Here is a 23,042-nt window from a genome sequence, read left to right as displayed (position 1 = left end):
GATTTTCTCGAACAATGGCACGAGTTCGTCACCGTTATTACTGGCCCAGGCTTTCTGCGGCTGTCAAGCGTTATGTACGCACTTGCCGCGAGTGTCAACGTCGGAAGAAACCACCTTTCAAGCCGGCTGGCTTGCTCCAACCCATTGCTCCGCCGAGAATTCCTTTCCACCAAGTCGGCATGGACTTACTGGGCCCATTTCCCACGTCATCATTGGGTAACCGGTATATTGTGGTTGCAACCGACTACCTCACCCGGTATTGTGAGACGAAAGCCCTTCCCCGCGGCACTGCTGCTGAAATTGCTGACTTATTCATCATCAGCATAGTCCTCCGCCATGGCGCCCCTTATGTTGTTTTAACTGACAGAGGCACAGCGTTCACGTCCACGCTTACTCAGGAAGTTATGCAGCTCAGTGGCACAAGTCATCGTAAGACCACAGCTTACCATCCTCAAACCAACGGCCTAACCGAGCGCCTCAATAAGACTATCGCTGATATGATTTCTATGTACGTCGACGATGACCATAAGAACTGGGACGAAATACTTCCGTACGTCACGTTTGCCTACAATACTGCCCTTCAAGAGACGACGGGGTTCACGCCATTTCGTTTGGTACACGGTCGTGAAGTCGTGACTATGTTGGACACGATGTTGTTGCCCGGTATTGCGCGCCCATCCGTTGCCGACGCTGATGCATTCGTTCGCCATGCAGAGGCTGCCCGCCGGCTGGTTCGGCAACTAACCTGCGTGCGGCAAGAAGTCGATGCTCACCGCTATAACCTCCGTCACCGCGAAGTCATTTTCCAGCCTGGCGATCAAGTGTGGGTTTGGAGCCCCATCCGTCTGCGCGGTCGCTCCGAGAAGCTTTTACGCCGTTACTTCGGCCCCTACGAGGTACTCCGCAAACTCAGCGACGTTACGTATGAAGTGCGCCCGCAAGGGAGTGTTCGTTCTTCCAGACGCCCGCCGACATTCGAAATTGTGCACGTCGCAAGACTCAAGCCATACCATACCCGCTAGGACAACTCTCACCACGTTCAGTGCCTGGGATTCTGTTAACGCCCACACGTGGCTCCCCCTCACTTTCAGGCATCGAGTCGATGCCTTTCCAGAGGGGAGGGGCAATGCCGCACTTAGTTTAGGCATCACTCTACCGGCGCCCCCGTGCGGTCTGTCTTCGACCTTTGTCGTGCGCCGGACTTCGTCCTCTTCTGCTCGGTGCTAGGGCCTGCCGGCTGCGCTCTGCCCAGTGTGCTCGCCAGGTACTGTTCTACCAGGGATAGAACGTTCTACCGGCGTCCGTGACAATATGTAACTTTGAGAAGAATTTTACGTGCCCACTCGCTGCGGTTCACACTACATCAACGCTTAAGTGACGGCAGACGCAAGCGAGGAGGCAGGCCCTTACCAGTGACTCCGCCGGTGACGTAGATCGCGTTGTCACACTGGGCCGCCGCAAAGCTCCTGCGGGGCATGCTCAGCGGCGCCACGTTGTGCCAGCCGCGCCGCATGTCCACCCCGCTCTGGATGACTGCAAATGACGCCACCGACAGGTTGGGTTGTGTTCTGTAGCGTCGCTGCGGTGCTGCGCATGAGAATCCGAAATGAATGCTCACTGTTTTTCATTCCATATAGTGATTCATTAAACCGCAGTGCGAGGAAGCTGCAGGAAATGCGCAAAAGTGCAAGAGAAGGTGCTGACGCTATTTGGCGACCTTGAGATTTGCGCTCCTTGTCAAAAACGCATCGCGAGACGCGTACGTAAGTGGCCTTCCAGCCCCTGTAGAGGTATGCGTTGCCATCGGCAAGCAGAGCGGCGACCAGGAGCTAAAAGTGGCGGCGTAATTCCGATGGCTCAATGGTACAGAACACCAACCGCCGTGGCTGGGATCGAACCCGCGTCTTTCGAGCCAGCAGCCAAGCACCTTAACCACTGAGCCACCGCGGCGGCTGAAGCGAACAACTGCAGTACGATACAGAAATAATCGCAGATAGGCTCAAGCAAACCAAAGCAACGACCTAATTAATTTCTTTTTCAGCCAGACGTGAACACTCGCACGTGTTCTGAGCAAGCGGACACCACTAGCCATCTCTAGGTCTTTGATTCCAAACGTGCTCGCAGTCAGGACGTCCTCGGAAGAAGTGCAATCACGCGACTCAAGAGGCCAGCAAATGTTACCCCCCGACACCGCGTGAGTCACACGCTTTGTCCACAGAGCCGGACACCTCCGGGCATCCCTCAGTGCCGGTTTCTGTTTTTACTAAATGGCGTGTAAAGCCGTCCGCAAGAAGCATATAGCGGAGTAACACCGGCTTCTCAGCTTACTCTAACTGGATAGTACGCTCAGTTTCGATTTTCTGTTGAAAAATATGCAGGCCTCTTGAGGACGGCTTTTTCTTCGAGTCAGAAATTGTTATGGCATCGTCATGCCCGTTGTTTTGAGCCCTCGATTGGCACTAACCTCCAGAATGTGCTAGTTACAGAGATAAATAGGTGATTTTACTTGATCAATACCTATTTAAGACTACCTATACAGTAAGCGACATCCACCATGGCTACCAGTTTTCCCTGAAGATATTCGTGCCATTTCGCACTCCACATTTTCCAATCTTTTTTTAAGTGTTTGGTGATACACCCGGTATATAGTATCCAGTCAGACACTTAATAAAAGGAAAATAAAATAATGAAAGCAGGAAATAATCAGTTTGTGTATGCCAACCAAACAGCGAGTCGATCAAATAGATTTTGGAGTGCTGATAAAATGAGTAAAAAGTTAAAAATGCCTCGATTGCACAAGGTAAGGAGTTTCTAGTACCCCTGTCACACGGGCAGTTTGAATGCCCATTGAGTCAATGAATGTCAAACTCAATAAGGATTGGTAGGTGCCACACAGCGTAAAGAAGGGGATTGGCTGAATGAAGGTTTTCGAATGGCCACTGAAATCTCAGTGGCCCCTAGAGCAGCTTCGCACGGCTGAACGTTGAAAAGTGCAATGTAAAGAAGATGATGGGAGTTGGCTCAGCGGCATTATTACTGTTGTGTGTGTGTGTGTATGTGCTCGAACTGCCTGCCATTGGACTGTCTTCACCGCAGCACCATTTCTCGGTATAAACTCCCATCTTACACTGCGTGGAGGTGGAAGAATTACATTCCCCACCAACCTTGGAACTCTGCAGTCGCACACTACCGGCACCAGCGATATTCGCATGCAGACACCAGCCATGTACAAAGCCATCTACGAGGGGTACCCAAAAGAAACCGGACTTATTTTTGTTTGAACTTATTTGTTCACATTTTAAGCACAGACCTTCAATCTCCTTCAAAGTATTCTCCACTCTCAATGATACGCTTGTCGAATCTTTCATTCCATTTTTCAAAACATTGTTTAAATTAATCTTTTGTGATGCTTGACAGTGCCTCCGTCGTTTTTTTCTTCACCTCAGCAACATCAGTGAAACGCTTTCCATTCACCTATTTTTTCATTCTAGGAAACAAAGAAAGTAGCACGGGGCAAGGTCGGGAGGGTATGAGGGTTGAGGAATAAGGGTCATGCCATTTTTGGTCCAAAATTGTCGTAGAGACAGGGCTGTGTGAGCAGGGGCATTGCCATGATGGAAAAACCAGTCACCCGACCGCCACAAATCAGGCCGCTTCCACCGCACACTGTTGCCCAATCTTTTCAAAACATCCAAGTAGAAAGCCTGGCTAACTGTCTGACCCTGCGTAACAAATTCTCAGTGGACGACTCCTCTCACGTCGAAAAAACAAATCAGCATTGTTTTGAGGTTTGGTTTCACCTGACGAGTTTTTCTTGAGGCGAGGTGAATTTGAAGTTTTCCATTGGCATGATTGTTGCTTTGATTCAGGATTCGATTCAGGAACACTTGAGTTGTCCCCATAGCATCGTCCTTGTACGTCTTTCTTAATATTTCAAGAGTTTCCATTCAACTTTTTCCGAGCAAAAATCAGAATTTCACCGGCGCACGCTGTTCACGAAAGTCATCCATTGCAAAAACGACATTCACACAACACAGCCGTCACTCAAAAACTCTGGGCCGCCGCGGTGGCTCAGTGGCTATGGTGCTCGGCTGCTGTCCCGAAAGTCGCGGGTTCGATCCCGGCCGCGGCGGTTGAATTTCTTTGGAGGAGAAATTCGAGGCCCGTGTACTGTGCGATGTCAGTGCACGTTAAAGAACCCCAGGTGGTCGAAATTTCCTGAGCCCTCCACTACGGCGTCTCTCATAGCCTCAGTCGCTTTGGGACGTTAAACCCCATAAACCAAACCAACCAAAAACTCTGCCTAAACTAGTCTGACCTCCTTCAACGACGGCACTCGGCTTACTGACTCTGGAATGTTCGATCTATGCGCTCCTTGTGGCAAAACGCGGTACCACAGAAGCTTTGCCGACCAAAAAATTTAGTCTGGTTTCTTTTGGGTACCCCCTCGTATGTGAGTTCGGCAGTCATCTCTGCCCACTCCTTTCACCAGCCAGTGACAGAGAACGTGTCTTATCTGCCATTGTCAAAACCATGCTCACCCAATGCACTATAACTGATCTAACCACCATTGCATATTGTCCGCAGGCTAACGACCTCAGCGAGATTGAACAGCACCCTCGCCGACATGCTGTCCTCATGTTGCTTCAAACCAAACCAACTGGGACCTCGCCTCGCCCTGAGTTACTTGCGCTTACAGTACCGCTCCTTCAAGCTGCACTTATCTTCTTCGTTGGGCGCCTCACAATGAAGTGGTCTGATGTATCTCTTGAAAACGCTAGCTTTAAAATGTGTCTCATTTTCCAGTACTGAAATTTTATTTTAAAAACTCAAATTTCAGCTCCACGAGTTTTGTCTCCATCATGAGCATTTCAGCGTGCTGGCCCCTGCTCTTCAAAAAGCAATGACAGCTGGGTATGGCCTGTCTCACTTCGTTGTTTAGCTCGGAGGGAGTCCATAGGCTCAAGGTTTCCCCCTTCAAAACAGCGAGTGGTGTGGCACCATCAAGGGCTGCCCACAAGCCAGCAAGTATAAATTGTTCATGGCACAAGGTACACTTGCAAGAACAAGCACAATGCAATAGAATTTGCATGCGATGACTGTACATTCGAAATTCGTCAAATACTTATGCATGCATTGCAAAGGAATAGTACAGACAAAATATTAGGAAGCAAAAGATAAAGTTACGAACCTCAAGCTCATTTTAAAAAGCGCACTGCACCTTTGAAAAAAAATCAGAAATAGATTGGCAAGAATGTAGGTCCTTCCTTCCTAGCTTTCCTACAGTGGCACTTCTAGAAAAGGAACTTTCATTTTTTTGTCTCCACTACCTCCTTTTACTAAAGTGGAATGTCAGTTTTTTTCTCACGCTACACCATATCTGTCAAAGATGTTTGTTGTTAGCACACAGAACATACAGCGGAGACACTTATAACGAACCTAGCGGTTGTGGGGATAGGATTTGTGGTATCCAAGGGCTATCTTCACTGAATTTCCCCCATTATTGCCAAAAAAGCGAAGCCTGGCAAAAGTGGGATTTATTTTTTTTTTAAAGGTATGTTATGCATTTCTACTTCATGCTGAAATGTGGTCATGCGGCTCTCACCGAGCTACCTTTCCGCCAAATATCTGCGTTAGGTGCATGATATTCCTAATTACGAAATGAGTGTTCGCAGCAACTGGTGCTAAGCTGGCCTCCGTGTCTCTGATCTTCGACCAAGTTGTAAGAACGAAGCAACGAAGCTATAGTGCAACGCATGAATTCGCAGAGCGTATCATTTGCACTGCCTGGTGTAATACCCATGCCGCAGGATTTGGAGAACCGACTGCACAGGTGACGTACGCCACATGACTAGCTGGGCCAGCAATGTAATCTATGTGACTAGCATTAAAGGTTCTCAGATCACTGCCGGAGTTTGATCACCGACCGCGTTGAGTAGTTTCGCTTCCAAAGCTGCCCCTGTTTCATGCCCACCGCGCTTCTGCTTCGACTCAAGACCAGGCGGTACACGCGCATGCATCAGTTGGCGCTACAGCCCGCCGATGCGTGCTTGGCCAGTGGTTTTAATGCCTTCTTTTTTAATGAGTTATCATTGTATGGCTACGTCTGCACGAACTTCTCCTCACGATCACGTCCGAACGAATGGGTTTACGCGAAAAATAATGGTACCATCGGATAGAGCATCAAAAAAACTCCTGCGGGAAATGGATGGTTGAGGTGATTTAATTTGTTAATTAATTAGAACCCCAAAATGTCCATAATGTGGGCGGGCCAGAGCAAAACTGGCGCAAAATTTGCAAACATCGGAAGTGTGGCACCACGTGACCGGAAGTGTGGGCGGAGCCAACGAGTGGCGCCAAATTTGAAAACAAAGCGTGGTGCGAAGTTTGAAAACTCAGATGGATGGGTAATTGATAGGCCTTTGCGCTAAGCAGGATACACTATGCCACCCCTTATCTCAAATTTGCGAAAGCAGAAAAGGACAAATTGGATAGCATGATACGGAAGGCCTACAAAGCTGCGTTAAGACTCCCACTAGATGCCTCAACCGAAAGGCTTATGAAGTTAGGAATACGTAACACCTACAATGGACTGAAAGAAGCCCATTTAATGGCTCAAACAGCGAGATTAGCCAATTCTAAAACTGGCAGGGGTATTCTTACCAGGCTTGGAATTAACTTTCAACCTATGAATAAAGATGCTAAAGTAGACTTACCCCGCCACTAACGACGGCCCTACTAATGAAACCACTCCCCTAAAACATGCACTCCTTACACCATGAGGGTAGAAGGCAAGCACGAGCCAAAGCCTTGCATACATAATAAATACGGACAGTGCGCTGGAACACTCGTGCGGCAGAATACAAACATACGAACGTATTTGCAGTTGTGGCTGGGAACAAGAATGGTGACCACATCGTCTCGGCAACAATCAAAACGCAATCCTCTTAAACGGCAGAAGAGGCGGCTATAGCCCTCGCCCTAGCGCATACCCAAGAGAGCATCATCCTCAGCGATTCCAAAATGGGTATCAATAATTTCGCAAAAGGGCGAATTACAAACACCTCGTTCAGAATCCTTAACGCAACCAAATTCTCACCAAATTATTCCGAACTGATATGGGTCCCAGCCCATTCGAGGAATCCGGGGAACGAGGCAGCCCACAATAAAGCCCGAGGTTTTGTCGACCGGGCAGTGGATGAGTCTGGCTCCCTGAATTTCACGAAGGACTCCATGATCACATATCATGATCTCACCAATCATTTTAAACTAGAGAGGAGAATTTTTCCCCCCTCCGGACAAAAGCCTGACAAAAGAACAAGAGGTTACGTGGTGTCGTCTACAGACGAGATCGATACGCACCCCATCACTCCTCGCGCACGTTTATCCAGATCTTTACAACCCAAACTGTAAACACTGTGGCCAACGAGCCACCTACGATCACATCCTGTGGGACTGCAAAATAGAGCCACCTCCGGGTGATCTAGTTATTGCTCCTTCTATCGAGCGGTGGGAGACCGTGCTGGCTAGCTCTGACCCCAGAACGCAAGTTTTGGCGGTGGAGTGGGCTGAAAAAGTCGTCGAGGGCTACGTAGTCTCAAGCACTTAACGCGACCTCTTGCCAAGGTCTTTCCGGCGAATAAAATGTTTTACAATCAATGATGGAACTTGATTAAGTAAGACAACTAATTGTCGTATCGATAAGGCATCGATAAGTGCTCGATAACTGATCGATAAGTGGTCGATAAATGATCAACTTTCTGTTACGAGTCTCAGTTGACATGAAAAGTGTGGAAGTGTTACGTCGACGCCTTGGTGTGCGTCATAAAGTGTGCCATCATGCTTACGCATTTCTCCAATGCGGATGCCGTAGTGCTCTCTACCGTTTTTGTTGCTGTTTTGGTGTCGTCACATGGTTTTTGGCAAGGGGTGCGGGGGCGTCGAGGAAGCTGGGAAACACTTATCGGTCACCACATTGGTGCACTCTAAAGAGAAAGGAGTTAAGCTGCCCTTAGCGCACTTCCCCTCATAAAAAAAAGTGAGCTAGAGAACAGCTTTACTTCCCTTTTACTCCCATGCGAGTCTATTTTGTAGGAAGCGCGCGTTTTTCGATTGCACGACTGAGTCTACGGCGTCTCCTCGTTCGCTCTATCCGAGTTGTGCGGTTGTAGTTGTTTGTTGTATCTGAGAAATTGTGCCATCGCTCTGATGCGTATTTTGACAGAAGCACATCGCTCGTGAAAAGCGGGCGTTTGTTATAACTGCGGCCGTTATAAGTGGACTCTATTGAATATACATTGATGCCGGAATTGATGCCGGGAAAGTTGAATTCACAGAGAAAAGAGGTGGTCTCAGAGATCCTGTACCACTTCTGTACCGTGGGTCCGTTTTTATACCATTTACAGAACATAGTTCGAGCCTAGAAGCATAATGAATAAGAAAAAGAGCCTCTCTCGTGCAACTGACATGTATCGCGGCTTTAATCCCGTGCCGTCATGACAAAAGAAATACGACCCGAGATGGGATTTTGACCATCCGAAGGTGTCGATAAAAAAATTTAAAAAAACTACTAAAAGCCAGCCAGAGCCGAGGAGCGGGCCCGGGGAGACTGCCATAATCTCAACTGGGATGTCGCGGATAAGGATGGGATTTACGGGTTCGGACATAGGTTGCCATGCTAAGGTTATGGGAGTTTGGGCAGGACTGGGGACAGTGAGGAATTTCAAAATTGACCCTGATATAGTCCAGCTCTTTATCAGACCTCTGTAAAAGCGAGCACTTGCTCTTAGCCGGATGACCGGGCCTAGGCCTCCAAATGTACTCTAAATCTCCCCCGCTGGCCGGGTTTCCGACCATCCGAGACAGGGATCGCTAAGAAGGGCGACGACCCGGGGTCATCTACCCCAAGCCAGGTTCCGCGACCCCGACCTTGAACAAGTACTAAAGGCAGAGCTTTCACACCACCCGAATAGTGAGTGATTTGGCTCTTTCTCCAAAGGTATACTTGCACACGCATCAAGAACACTTCCACGATGTTCGTCCCCGGCGCAGTATGTGAAATGGCTACGCAGCTCATGTGCAGGAGCATTTCACGCATCCCGCACTTACAGAGGTGCGTGTACCCCAGGCTCTTGTGTGGTGTCCTGCGTCTTCCTCGAGTTTGACTACCGCAAACATTTTCCTTCAGCTTAATTTTGACCAAGACGTCCAAGCTGATCGCCAGGATTCACGGCACTCTGCTTAATCCAACAGTTGTGCCGATTCTGGGCCCGAGACTTCAGTAAATTGAACACACCCCTTCTCTTCGTTAAAATATAGCATGCTGCGCAGTGCACGGTTTCTATGTACATTATAAATAAATGAATTGCTCCTTGCTCTTTTGAAATAGATATTTATGCACGATTAAAGGAATATTATACATATACAGCCAGACCGTATCAGCCATCTCAACAGTAAAGAGAAGGCTCGTCTGTCATGCTTTAGAGACATTATCAATTGATGCGAAAAGTACGCAGAATGGAATACATACAGAATTCCGCAATGGTGCCAGATAAACTTACTTTAACGAGGTGGAACTACCAGGCGCAGGCAAATTATGTGGGTCTAGTGGGTCACCTATAAAAAATATATCCGGTCTTATTTTTTCTAGCGAATGGGACGGGGTGCAGTGTACCCAGAACCAAATGGTACAGTAGAGGAATCAGCGTCACTAATGCCGACAAATTCAACACAAGAAGGAAATCCACGGATCTAGTTAAGAACTGCAGGGTCAGAGTTCAGCACCCTTAGTTTTCGAAATAACAGTGAGTTATTAACTTTCCTAGTGGTTTAGCAAAGTCAATAAATATGCAGTCAGATGAAAAAGCGGAGTCCAAGTAGGAGTGCAAGTCGTAAGTCAAGGAAAGTAGTTGAATGTCACAAGAGAAAAACTTTCGGAAGCCATGCTCTGTTAGAGGGAAGAAATTGTTGTCCTCCAGAAAATTAACAAGATGTGTGAATATATGTACCATTATTTTGCGTGCTATTGATCTCAAAAATATGGGTCAGTGCATGGTTAGATGGATCTGTTTTGTGGGGATGCACTTGCCTCCCCGTGGTTCGCTTTCTCGCAATGCACCCCAACTGTGGTTAGCTCCCCCCGCAACGCACTCTTCTCAGTTGGGTTACTGTAACTTACAGGGGAGGGCGCTGGCGTCGCAGCGACACCAGCGCCACAGATGGCGTTTTGCTGCGCGCTCGCGGGGGAGAGCCGGTTCTGTTTTGCTCGGGACCGGGAAGCGTGTGGACGTTCACGCACAAAGCTCCGCTCTTCGCCGCAGGCGACCTTGAGGAGATAAATTGAGGAGATAAATCCGTTCTCCCCGCTTAACCGCGGCTGACCTAGTTCAAAACCGCGCGTACCCCACCCCGTGGTCGCCTACGCTACTGAGCGCACGGCGACCACTGCGGGCCTTGCTCTGCGGGAACAAAGGAACGACACACTGGCTGACACAAACAAGGTATTTATTGCTATAACAACAATAACGCCAGCTAGCAACAAAATACACTTGAGGAATCGAGGATGTCCGGCTCACCAGCACGGTTACGAGCGAACGTTCGCCCACGGTAGGGCAAGAGGGAAGCTCCGAGGCCAGACGGGACGAGCTGAGGGGAACATGTTTCCACACGAGGTCACCCGCGGCGAAGAGCGGAGCTTTGCGCGTGAACGTCCACACGCTTCCCGGTCCCGAGCAAAAGAGAACCGGCTCGACCGGCTCGCCCCCGCGAGCGCGCAGCAAAACGCCATCCGTGGCGCTGGTGTCGCTGCGACGCGAGCGCCCTCCCCTGTTAGTTAAAGTAACCCAACTGAGAAGATTGCGTTGCGGGGGGAGCTAACCGCAGTTGGGGTGCATTGCGGGAAAGCGAACCACGGGGAGGCAAGTGCATCCCCACAGTTTATATCCGGCTTTATGTACTGGTACGACCGCAGCAGGCTTCCAGTCTTCAGAAGTACACCATGATGATACGACTGTGAGAGTATGCATTTCATGATGACAGAACTATACTCTTTAGCGTTCCGTGCAAATTTGCTATTTATATCATTAATTCTGCTAGGAGATGTTAGTTTCAAATCGGAAGTCAAAGAGCAGAACTTGTAATGGCGAAGCACCGGCACAGGGAACTAAGGGCCAATTTTATAGTAAAGATTATAATTGGCGCTCATGGACAATGGCAGCTTGAAGACAGGTGGCGTACTTTACTATGATGAACTTCGCTCGCCTTCACATATACAAAGGCTACAACACAATCCAGAATGCGCTTCTTCGCACAGTAGACCTCTGAATAAAGTCGTCCGCGATGTCACTGTGATTTATTTTGCTGGCGAGCTCTTTGTGCCCATGGAGAAGTACTATGCGATTTAATCGAGCTTGTCCCATATTGTTTACCTGAGATACGTTTTGACGTGACGGGGGCACAAAAAAGATCTCTCAGCTAGGAACGACGTGACTGGAATAGTCAAAGCAATTTTGACAAGCCTGCCGCCGCGGTGTCTCAGTGGTTAGGGTGCTCGGCTGCTGACCCGTAAGACGTGGGTTCGATCCCGGTCCGGGCGGTCAAATTTCGATGAAGGCGAAATTCTAGAGGGCCGTGTACTGTGCGATGTCAATGCGCGTTCAAGAACCCCAGGTGGTCGAAATTTCAGAAGTCCTTCTCTACAGCGTCTCTAATAGCCTAAGTCGCTTTGGGACGTTAAACCCCATAAACCATAAACCAATTTTGACCAGCTTAGCCACCTTGGGCAAAACATCTCGCCTCTGCTCACCGTTATCGCCGGAAATCATCTCGACAACGTCCTGAAATGTCTTCAAGAGTGTATTGCGCTGACTTGCAATATCTGTGAGCATACTACGGGGAAGGTTGAGTCGTTCAGGCTCAAGATCTTGCCCGTAGTATTTGAACAGGTACGTGCTGCCACCAGTCCCTGTCAAAAACTGCTTAATCTCTGCCATGTGCCGCCACATATCTGGTGGATACCAGTCGTTTAGCGAGGAATGTATCGTGTCCACCGCCTCGTAGAACCGCTGACGGTGCATGTCCTAGAACAAAAGAACTACGTGAGGTAGAGATCCGTCGTCATATCGTCGTGGAGATGATGATGATGATGTCCTCAGGCTTAATGGCACATACCCACGGCGGGGGATTGGCCAGGGTGCATAGCGGATCCTTTCTTTGCCTCCTTCCTTTTAAGACATGGCACATACCCACATGGAGGGATTGGCCAAGGCGTAGTGGCATAAACAAGGAAATTTCCATAGGCGAATGCGACAAAATATCGATGCCAAGCGTTCTTTCCCTTTGCGCAAGAGCTTTTTTTTCTTTAACACGCAGTTTCAATTCACGCGCCTCGGCTTGAGTCTCGCCCCAAAGACGGCCAAATCCTTGCTTCCAAAGTTCAGGAAGACTCTCCCTGACAGCCTTCACCCTTTTTTCCGCTTGATCAAATTTCAATGCTGCCCTCTGCAACGCCGTCCTTACCGTTTCGCGATTAGAAAATCGCGAAAATACGAATGTCGGGAGCTTGAAAATGAATAGAACGAAACAGAACTGCGCGAAGACGACGGGACAAAAGAAGGCACGAAAACACACACACACACAGTGTGTGTGTTTTCGTGCCTTCTTTTCCCCCGTCGTCTTCGCGCAGTTCTGTGTCGCTCTAACCATGAACCGACTAGCCCAACATCATGTCTTACTTTGAAAATGAAGTATGTGCCGAATTTTGACAGCGCTTTCAAAAATCCACTGGCTTTGCCTCCTGCGTCGTTCTGTTCTTGTGGCGCAGTGAAGCTTTCGCTTCAGTGTATACAGTTAGCCGAAGAATGCGCCGAAGTTTGAGTTCTGTGCTGTTATTGCACGATGTCATCATCATCATCATCATCATCAGCCCGACTACACCCACTGCAGGGCAAAGGCCTCTCCCATGTCTCTCCAATTAACCCTGTCCTTTGTCAGTTGCCGCCACTGTATCCCCGCAAACTTCTTAATCTCATCCGCCAACCTAACTTTCTGCCGTCCCCTGCTACGTTTGCCTTCTCTTGGAATCCACTCCGTTACCCTTAAGGACCAGCGGTTATCTTGCCTTCGCATTACATGCCTTGCCCAAGCCCATTTCTTCCTCTTGATTTCAACTAAGATGTCATTAACCCGCGTTTGTTCCCTCACCCACTCCGCCCGCTTTCGGTCTCTTAACGTAACACCTATCATTTTCCTTTCCATAGCTCGCTGCGTTGTTCTTAACTTAACCTGAACCCTCTTTGTTAGCCTCCACGTTTCTGCCCCATAGGTGAGTACCGGTAGGATACAGCTGTTGTATACTTTTCTCTTAAGGGATATTGGTAAGCTACCATTCATGATCTGAGAGAATCTGCCATATGCGCTCCACCCCATTCTTATTCTTCTAGTTATTTCCCTCTCATGATCCGGATCTGCGGTCACTACCTGCCCTAAGTAGACATATTCTCTTACTACTTCCAGCACCTCGCTACCAATGGCGAACTGCTGTTCCCTTGCTAGGCTGTTGAACATTACTTTGGTTTTCTGCATGTTAATTCTTAGTCCCACCTTTCTGCTCTGCCTGTCTAACTGATTGATCATGCTTTGCAGTTCTTGTCCTGAGTGGCTTAGCAAGGCAATGTCATCAGCGAATCGCAAATTACTCAGGTATTCTCCATTAACTCTTATCCCCAACTGTTCCCATTCCAGTCCCCGGAATACGCAGGCAGTGAAGAGCATTGGCGAGATCGTGTCTCCCTGCCTGACACCTTTCCGTATTGGAATTTTATTGCTGACTTTATGGAGAACTATAGTAGCTGTGCAATCGTTATAAATATCTTCCAATATTTTCACATAGCACTCGTCTACACCCTGATTCCGCAATGCCTGCATGACAGCTGAGGTTTCCACTGAGTCAAATGCTTTCTCGTAATCAATGAAGGCTATATATAGGGGTTGGTTATATTCTGCGCATTTCTCTATCACCTGATTGATAGTGTGAATGTGATCTATTGTCGAGTATCCTTTACGAAAGCCTGCCTGATCATTTGGTCACGATGTCACCAGTTAATAATTGTATTTATTGACGATGCGCCACTCGTTGGTGCGGACATTCCCGGACACCCTTAAGGGCGACCCACATGGAGCGAACTTGCGCTGCGGATTTCGAGCGGCGCGGCGGAACGCGGACGCACCGCCGCTGTGCCGCACCACAAGAGGCGGAACACGGGCGGCTGCCGCCAAACCGCTGCCGACAAAAACAAAAAAAAAAAGATTTTTAAGCTTACTCTAAAGCCATTGTTTATTGGAGGGCGCATTCTCACTTTTTAGTTCAGCGTATGCTATCTCCCCTCTCCACTCCACCCCCACTCGGTTTCACCCTGCGCGCCGAGCCAAGCCACCGGCAGCTGCTGCTAGCAGAGACGCAAAAATAGACTCAGCCTATAGTAGCGCCATCTGGTTCTCGGGACAGGAACCATTATTGTAAACTAACCGGCTCTCCTCTTAAGCCTAGAAGTTTGAGAATCGTCACTCTAAATAAAAAAATAAGGCAAATTTATCACTTATAAGTTTTATTATAGGCAAGGCGAGACGAAGCGAACGACCGGTGCTCCATTTACGGCCAGTGAACGCAGTGAAAAAGGCAGCAACAACGAGAATTCAGTCCAAAGCGAGGGGTCCGGCCTCGAAAGGCGCCGCCATGTTTGTAGCCGCGCGCGGGCGGAAGCTAGATGCGGGAAGAGAGCGCCCTCATTGGTCCGCGCTGACAGCTCGCATTCGCCGCTTCCGGTGAGCGGCTGACCGCCGGGCGAACGTATCTAGCACTGCTTGGTCGGCGGCGAACGGCCGCCGGCGGCCAAGCGGCCGCCGCCGGGCGGCCGTACGCAGGTTTTCCGCGAGAAAACCGCTCCATGTGGGTCGGGCTTTAAAGTGAGTGCAGCTGTTTAAGCCTCAAAGGGGATGCCCCAAATGCCTCAAAGGAGGCCTCAAGGGGTTGGGTCTCAAATGAGGAGGTGACAAGCTCAGCCGGAACCCAGCTACCCCAGTCAAAAAAAACCATTGGAACCAATTGGATTTCCAATGGGTTCCAATTGGTTCCAATTGGACGAGTTCAGTTTCCAATTCGTTCCAATTGGAATGGTGTTCCAATTGGACGGTCCAAATGGACTATCCAATTGGACCGTTTGCGTTTCCAATTGGTTCCAATTGGAATGGTGTTCCAATTGGATGGTCCAAATGGACTATCCAATTGGACCATTTGGGTTTCCAATTGGTGAGCCCAATTGATCTTACCCATTGCATCCAATTGGTCCGCCGAACTGCACCCAATTTATCCAATGAATGTTTGCATGTTTGACGAAAAAGGTAGAACTAATATGGTACTTACAATAAGAGCTATCAGCAGCTTACCCTAATAAATTGTACTCATCACCTATACCACCACTGGAGCTGAAATTAAATTAAATAACTGCGCTCAGTGGGCAAGCACCACCGGCCCCAGCATGAGAGCCTAATAAATTGGGTATATAAATTGGAGCATAAGTGTGTTCTCTGGATGTACATATTGAGCTAATGTATGCTACTAGTGCCTGAATGTGCAGTGTTGCTTGTGTGTGATGTGTGTGTGTCTGTTGGCTTTGATTTCCATAAAAGCATGTTAATTTCAGTTCTGTAGAAAAATGTTGATTGGCACTACTCAGTCAAAAATAAAACCATTGGGACCATTTGGTTTTCAGACACCATTGGAACCAATTGACTCAAAAGCCAACTGGAACCAATTGGTCTTTCCAATTGGTTTCTAGCCAATTGGTTCAAATGGTGCCCAAAAATCAACTGGTTCTAATTGGAAATCTCAATGGTTTTTTTTTACTGGGACCTGAAGCGACGGGAGGGGGTGGCCGTTTGTTTGCATGCTTTCGCCGGTTCAAACCAGAGAAAGGGTCAGTCAGAGTTCACAAGCAAAACACTTTATACAGCAACAGACGATACAGAGGAATTGACACTAATGCATAAGGTACTCAAAAGCAATGCAAAACACGCAAATAAAGAGGCTGTATTACAAACAGACGTTTAACAACGATTAACAATGCACGAGAAAGTCAGAACAAATAAACACCAAATTATTCACCGAGCACTGTCGCAGACTTACGTCTAGGCAGTCACGCTGTGGCCGTCCCGTAGACGTACGCCGCTCCCTTACAGACTTGTGGGCTTGCCGAACAGCGGGTTGACACCCGGCAGCCGAGCGGTAGCACTTGATGACTCGCTGCAACATTAGCTAGCTTCTCGAAGGTACGTGACCTCAATTTATAGGGCACGCCACGTATATCTGTTGCAACGCTCCAAAGCAGGCGCGCACATACACGTAGCTTTTACAACACAGGTGTCCTCTCTCTGCCTCCCGCCGAGACACGCGTCGTCATTGGTCAAGTGCGGCGGAAACGTCTGGAGCATTCTAGGGACTTCGCCGGTGAGTCACCGCTGCTTCCGAGTGATGAGGAGAGGCTGAGTGCGCACAAGGTTGACGTTACACACTCTAAACGCGTTAAGGGGGGGGGGGGGGGGGGGGAGACTTCTCCAAGATTTTCGAACAGTCTATGCTGTGGCGCGCGCGCGCGCTTCCTCAGCGCCGCGCCGACTTAACAGCCCCCTCCACCCGCAGTTGGCGCCTAAACTCGAGTGGTCTGAGTCAAAGGAGACTACGCACACATTGGGTGGCGCTCACCTCGCGAGAGGACATGTAGCACATGGAGCGCATGTCTTCCTCATGCAGCATATGTTTCGCAGAGGCCCACCACACACACTGCGTACGGTTGCAGAGAAAGGCTCTGCACACTCTCGCATCCCGGCACAAACGAGTGAGCACTCATTGCGCGTATTGTTGCCGAAAAAGCTGAAAGAATTCACAGACACATGCCCCGACACAAACGCGCATGCACATGTGTGGTCCGCACTGTACTTACACCATGGAGACGCGCACAGCAGAGCACACGCAAGTGAAACTTTAGGATGAAACAACGCCAGAAACGATGCCTTTGTTATGGGGCGGTCTGGAAAGAGTGCAGACGGGCTTTGACGCAGTGCCTGAAGGATATTCCGGTTAGACTTCCAGGGGAAGTACCATGCGTGGCAGAAGCCAGCGCTGGCGATGGTGTATTGTCGCTGAAGGATGTAATTTTAAGGAATTTTAACTAATTTTCTTTTTGGTCAAATAAATTGGCAGACTCTGTATTGGGACATAACTACATCGCAATAAAACCAATAAAACGATGTCCACGAAAGAGGACACTCAATACAAAGACGGATGTCGGGTCCAGTTGTTCTTCGCCCCATCCCCCCCCTTTTTTTTTAAGACGGTTGAGGACCCTGCGAAGAAGATGTATCCATAAGTGCAGATAACATACTTTTTCAAATAGTAAGCTGTGTAATAAAGAGAGTTGGGGTTTGCTGCCCCAGCGGCTAGCGCCGACGAAGGAGACGAAGAAGATAGAAGACGAAGCTGACGAAGCTCGGGAGCGCCCTTTACTACGTACAGGTGAATACCAACCTTTTCCACCCGATTCTTGGCCGATCCCCCAGAGTGGGCATGTGCCATTCTGTCGTAGGCTACAACAACAACAACAACAACTTGCGAACGCTGGCCTGCTGAACAGCACCGCTTGAACAAAGACCGGCCGTTCACACTAATTGTGCGAGTCGTCTCATTACACTTGGTGGAGGTGCTGCTTGCTCTTCTCCTGGAGCTACGCCACGATGCCCAGGCTACCAGGCTCTACCACGACAACCGAACCTTCGGCCCAACCTGTCCCCACCGCTTCATCTGTTCCGGTGCCGTCCGTCAGCGCGACCCTGCGATTTTCAGCGGCACTGACGACACCGATGTAGAAGATTGGCTGGCCTCCTACGAACGCGTGAGTGCTTACAACAAGTGGGATGACGTCGTAAAGCTCACGAATGTCATCTTCTACTTGACCGATGTCGCCAATTTGTGGTTCCGCAACCACGAAGCGGATTTTACTACCTGGGCGGCTCTAAAAACCAGCCTGACTGACGTCTTCGGCCGCCCCGCTGTCCGAAAACTTCGTGCTGAACAACGGTTGCGCAGTCGTGCCCAGCAGAACGGCGAGAACTTCACGAGCTATATCGAGGACGTCGTTGATTTGTGTAAGCGGCTCAATCCATCTATGAGCGAAGCTGACAAAATCCGACACATTCTGAAAGGGATTGAGGACGATGCGTTTCAAATGTTGTTGTCTAAAGATCCCCAAACCGTTTCCGACGTGGTGTCTTTGTGTCAGAGTTACGACGAGCTTCGCAAACAGCGACATGTCACCCGCCGTACCACTTGCTCGGACGACACCATTTCGAGCTTGGCAGCAGGCAGTCCTGCCCACAATCAGCCGGCACTTCTTCAGCACATCAAGCAGTTTGTGCGGGAGGAAGTCGCTCGTCAATTATCGCTGGTTCCTGCCAATCCACCCCAACGCCATCGCTGTCGCCATCTATTCAGCGTGTCATCCAGGAGCAGGTAGCTGAGGTACTGCCGCCCACTAATCCACCCCCTCTGGTCACTGCACCGCTGACATATGCAGAAGCAGTCGCCCGGCCACGCCCTCAGCCGGTTGTGCCTGCTTATTCGCCACCTGTCACCGTGTACCCTCAGCGGCAGCTCGCCCCTGCACTGCCACTCACTCACCATCCTCTGCCTCGTAGCGGTCCCCGCCCTATGAATCCGTGGCGTACCCAAGATAACCGCCCGATATGCTATGCTTGCGGTCTCGCTGGTCACGTGGCCCGCTGGTGCCGCACGCGCGGATCCGGTTCTCACGACTACGGGCGCCCGCCGACGTACGACGTTCCGTTGCCTTCCGTACCTGTCTCTTCTGCTCTGCCTCCTCAGAATCTCTCCCCGTCTAGCTCCGACTGTTGTATACCGCAGCCATCGGTCGGCGTCTCCTCGACGCCGTTCGCTCTCTCCTATGCGCCGCCGGTCACCACCCCTCCATGCGGAAAACGGCGCCGCAGTTCCGGAGGCAAGAACTGCGCCGTCGACGACCGTCTCAAGCCCTATCACCGCTCCTACGAATGTTATTGAAGTGATCGTTGAAGGTGTTACTGTTGACGCGCTCATTGACACTGGTGCTGCCGTGTCCATCATTAGTCGCAACTTGTGCCGCAGACTAAAAAAAGTGATGACGCCGCTTTCGGACCTTTCGCTTCGCACCGCCAGCGCTGACCCCATTCGCCCTCTGGCAGCGTGCACTGCCCGCCTCGTCATCCATGGCCTCTCCTACACCATTGAGTTCTTCGTTCTAACCCGCTCCTCTCATGACATCATCCTCGGGTGGGACTTTCTGTCCGCACATCACGCCATCATTGACTGTGCACGTGCTGAAATTAATTTGTCGCCGCTGTGTGATGCTCTTCTGGACGCCTCCCCTGTTACCGCGGCGCCTATTCTCGCCGCTGACGACGTCGACGTGCCAGCTTTCTCATCTGTTCTCGTGCCGCTGACTTGTGCTGCCCTCTCTGACGCTACTGTCCTTTATTCACCCTCTCCTCTTTGTTCGCACCGAAAATCTGTCATGCTCCCTCATGCCGTGCTCACACTTTCTGGTGGTTGTGGTGCCCTGTACGTCGCGAACCCGTTGCCTTTCCCCACCACTTTACTTCGGGGAGAATCGCTTGGCACAGTTGATGTCATCGATCTCGACGACGCTTCTCCTGTCCTTGATGAGCCTGCCGCCCATGACATCAACGCCCTCACTCCTCCCGCCGACATCGCCGACCCGTCCTCCTCGGATATGTTTTCCCATTCTGTCGATGCCGCTCTACCACCTCACCACCGCGCCCAGCTCATCGCTTTGCTGCAGCGCTTCCGCGCATCCTTCGACTCCCCTCAAGCACCGTTGGGTCGTGCAGCAGCGGTTCGCCACCATATCGACACTGGCACCCATGGACCCTTGCGCCAACGCCCCTACCGCGTCTCCTCCGCCGAGCGCCGCATCATTGATGAACAGGTGAACGACATGCTACACCGCGGCGTCATCCAGCGCCCTCTCATAGCCCGTGGGCTTCTCCGGTCGTGCTCGTGAAGGAAAAGGACGGCTCCATTAGATTCTGCGTAGACTACCGCCGGCTAAACAAAATTACTCGGAAGGACGTCTACCCCCTGCCTCGTATAGATGACGCGCTGGATTGCCTGCAGGGAGCAGAGCACTTTTCTTCGTTGGATCTGCGCTCTGGGTACTGGCAGGTGCCGATGGCCGAAGTCGATCGCCCGAAAACAGCTTTCATCACACCTGATGGGCTGTATGAATTTAATGTGATGCCCTTCGGTCTCTGCAACGCGCCTGCCACATTTGAGCGTATGATGGACAACATCCTCCGTGGGCTTAAATGGCAGACCTGCCTCTGCTACTTGGACGATGTTGTCATCTTCTCCCAGAATTTTCCTTCTCATCTTCTTCTCTCGAGAGTGTTCTTCGCTGCCTCAGTGACGCTGGACTGCAGCTAAACTTGAAAAAGTGTCGCTTCGGCGCTCGACAGCTGACTCTACTAGGCCACGTCGTGTCCAAGGATGGTGTACTCCCGGACCCTGCCAAGCTCCGCGCAGTTGCTGATTTCCCGAAGCCCACATCCCTGAAAGAACTCAGAAGCTTTCTTGGCCTTTGCTCCTACTTTCGCCGGTTCATCAAGAATTTTGCTGCCGTTATCGCCCGCTGACGCAACTTCTCGCTGGTAGCAACGACTTGTCGGCTTGGTCCCCTGCATGCGACGAAGCTTTTGCAACGCTGCGCCAGCTCCTCACCTCTCCTCCGATCTTGCGCCATTTCGACCCTTCCGCGCCTACAGAACTGCACACAGACGCCAGCGGCATTGGTCTCGGTGCCGTTCTAGCTCAGCGGAAACCTGGTTTCAATGAGTACGTTGTTGCTTACGCCAGCCGTGCGCTCACAAAAGCGGAGACTAATTATTCCGTCACAGAAAAAGAATGTTTGGCGATTATTTGGGCGATCACAAAATTTCGTCCTTACTTATATGGGCGCCCGTTCGATGTCATTACCGATCACCATGCCCTTTGTTGGCTGTCGTCACTCAAAGATCCATCTGGCCGCCTCGCTCGTTGGGCTCTGCGTTTACAAGATTACGACATTCGGGTCATTTATCGTTCCGGTCGTAAACATTCCGACGCCGACGCCCTCTCGCGCTCCCCTGTGAGCTCTGAGCCTGACCCATCATCTATTTCCGGCCTCACACCTTCTCTTGACTCTATTGATATGGATTCTGAGCAGCGGAAGGATCCTTGGATCACTTCTCTTCTGGATTTCCTAGCCAACTGCTCAGCGCACCTCCCTTCTTGAGCGCTCCGTCGTCAAGCTCATCACTTTGTCGTGCGTGACCAGCTCCTGCACCGTCGGAACTACCTTCCTGATGGTCGCAAATGGCTGCTGGTGATTCTTAGGCATCTCCGCTCCGCCATTTGTGCCAGTTATCATGATGACCCGCAATGCGGTCATGCCGGTCTGCTAAAAACTTTTACCCGCCTACGCCTTCGGTATTATTGGCGGGGCATGTACCGTTTTGTCCGCCAGTACATACGCTCTTGCCTGGAATGTCGGCGTCGCAAGAACCCACCACCGCACTCGCCTGCTCCTCTGCAACCTTTACTGTGTCCCGTCCGGCCATTTGACCGTGTTGGAATTGACCTTTATGGCCCTCTTCCCTTCACTGCCGCCGGCCACCGCTGGATCATCGTCGCCATTGATCATCTCACGCGCTATGCGGAAACTGCACCGTTACCAGCTGCGACCGCCTCTGAAGTAGCCGGTTTCATACTTCAGAACATCATTCTTCGTCACGGTGCGCCTAAGGAATTGCTCAGCGATCGGGGTCGCGTCTTCTTGTCCGGCGTCGTGGAAGCCCTCCTTCGGGAATGTCATATCGTTCACCGCACGACGTCTTCGTACCATCCGCAGACCAACGGCATGACCGAGCGCTTTAACCGGACCCTCGGCGATATGATGGCCGAGTACATTTCTGCCGATCACTCAGACTGGGACCGAGTTCTCCCTTTCGTTACCTACGCTTACAATTCTGCAACGCAAGCCACTACTGGTTTTTCCCCGTATTTTCTGCTCTATGGCCGCGAGCCTTCCTCCATCATGGACACCATACTCCCTTACTGCCCCGATTCGTCCGAATTGACCACCGTCTCTCAAGCCGCTGCGTACGCCGAAGAATGCCGTCAACTGGCCCGTTCCTTTACTTCTCACGACCAGCACCGTCAGAAAAGCGCCCGCGCCGCTTCCCCCGGTCTGCCGCCGTCTTATGCTCCTCAATCCTTGGTTTGGCTTTGGGTGCCCTCCTCCAGCTCGGGGCAGTCTACAAAACTGCTGAGCAAATACCAAGGCCCCTATCGCGTTGTTCAGCAGACATCCCCAGTTAACTACCTGATCGAGCCCCTCACGCCTTCGTCTGACAATCGCCGCCGCGGCCGTGAAATTGTGCACCAAGACCGCCTGAAGCCCTACTACGACCCTGCCATCGTCTCGAGCCCTTAGGCAGCCAGGATGGCGCCTTTTCACCCCGGGGGTATTGTAATAAAGAGAGTTGGGGTTTGCTGCCCCAGCGGCTAGCGCCGACGAAGGAGACGAAGAAGATAGAAGACGAAGCTGACGAAGCTCGGGAGTGCGCTTGCGAACGCTGGCCTGCTGAACAGCACCGCTTGAACAAGGACCGGCCGTTCACACTAATTGTGCGAGTCGTCTCATTACAGCTGCAACAAAGGTAGTCTAATCGGCTGGCTTCTAGAAAGAATTAAGTGAAGGTGTTAATCAAGTTAGAGAGAAGTTGCACCAACAGACAACTGATTCTGAACGAGTCAAACATTTGGAGGATGCATGGTTGTGCCAGATACATCAATTAGTTTAAACCTAAAACCACTCCTCGCGCCCGTGCCTAGCGTACCTGCCAGCTGCGTTCAAATGACGCGCGGCGCCGCTTCTCCG

This window comes from Amblyomma mixtum, chromosome 1 (genome assembly GCF_055824585.1).
Source record: "Amblyomma mixtum isolate Tamu chromosome 1, ASM5582458v1, whole genome shotgun sequence".
In the NCBI taxonomy this organism is placed as follows: domain Eukaryota; kingdom Metazoa; phylum Arthropoda; class Arachnida; order Ixodida; family Ixodidae; genus Amblyomma; species Amblyomma mixtum.
The sequence above is the reverse complement of the archived record's forward strand: the minus strand, read 5'-3'. Positions refer to the sequence as shown.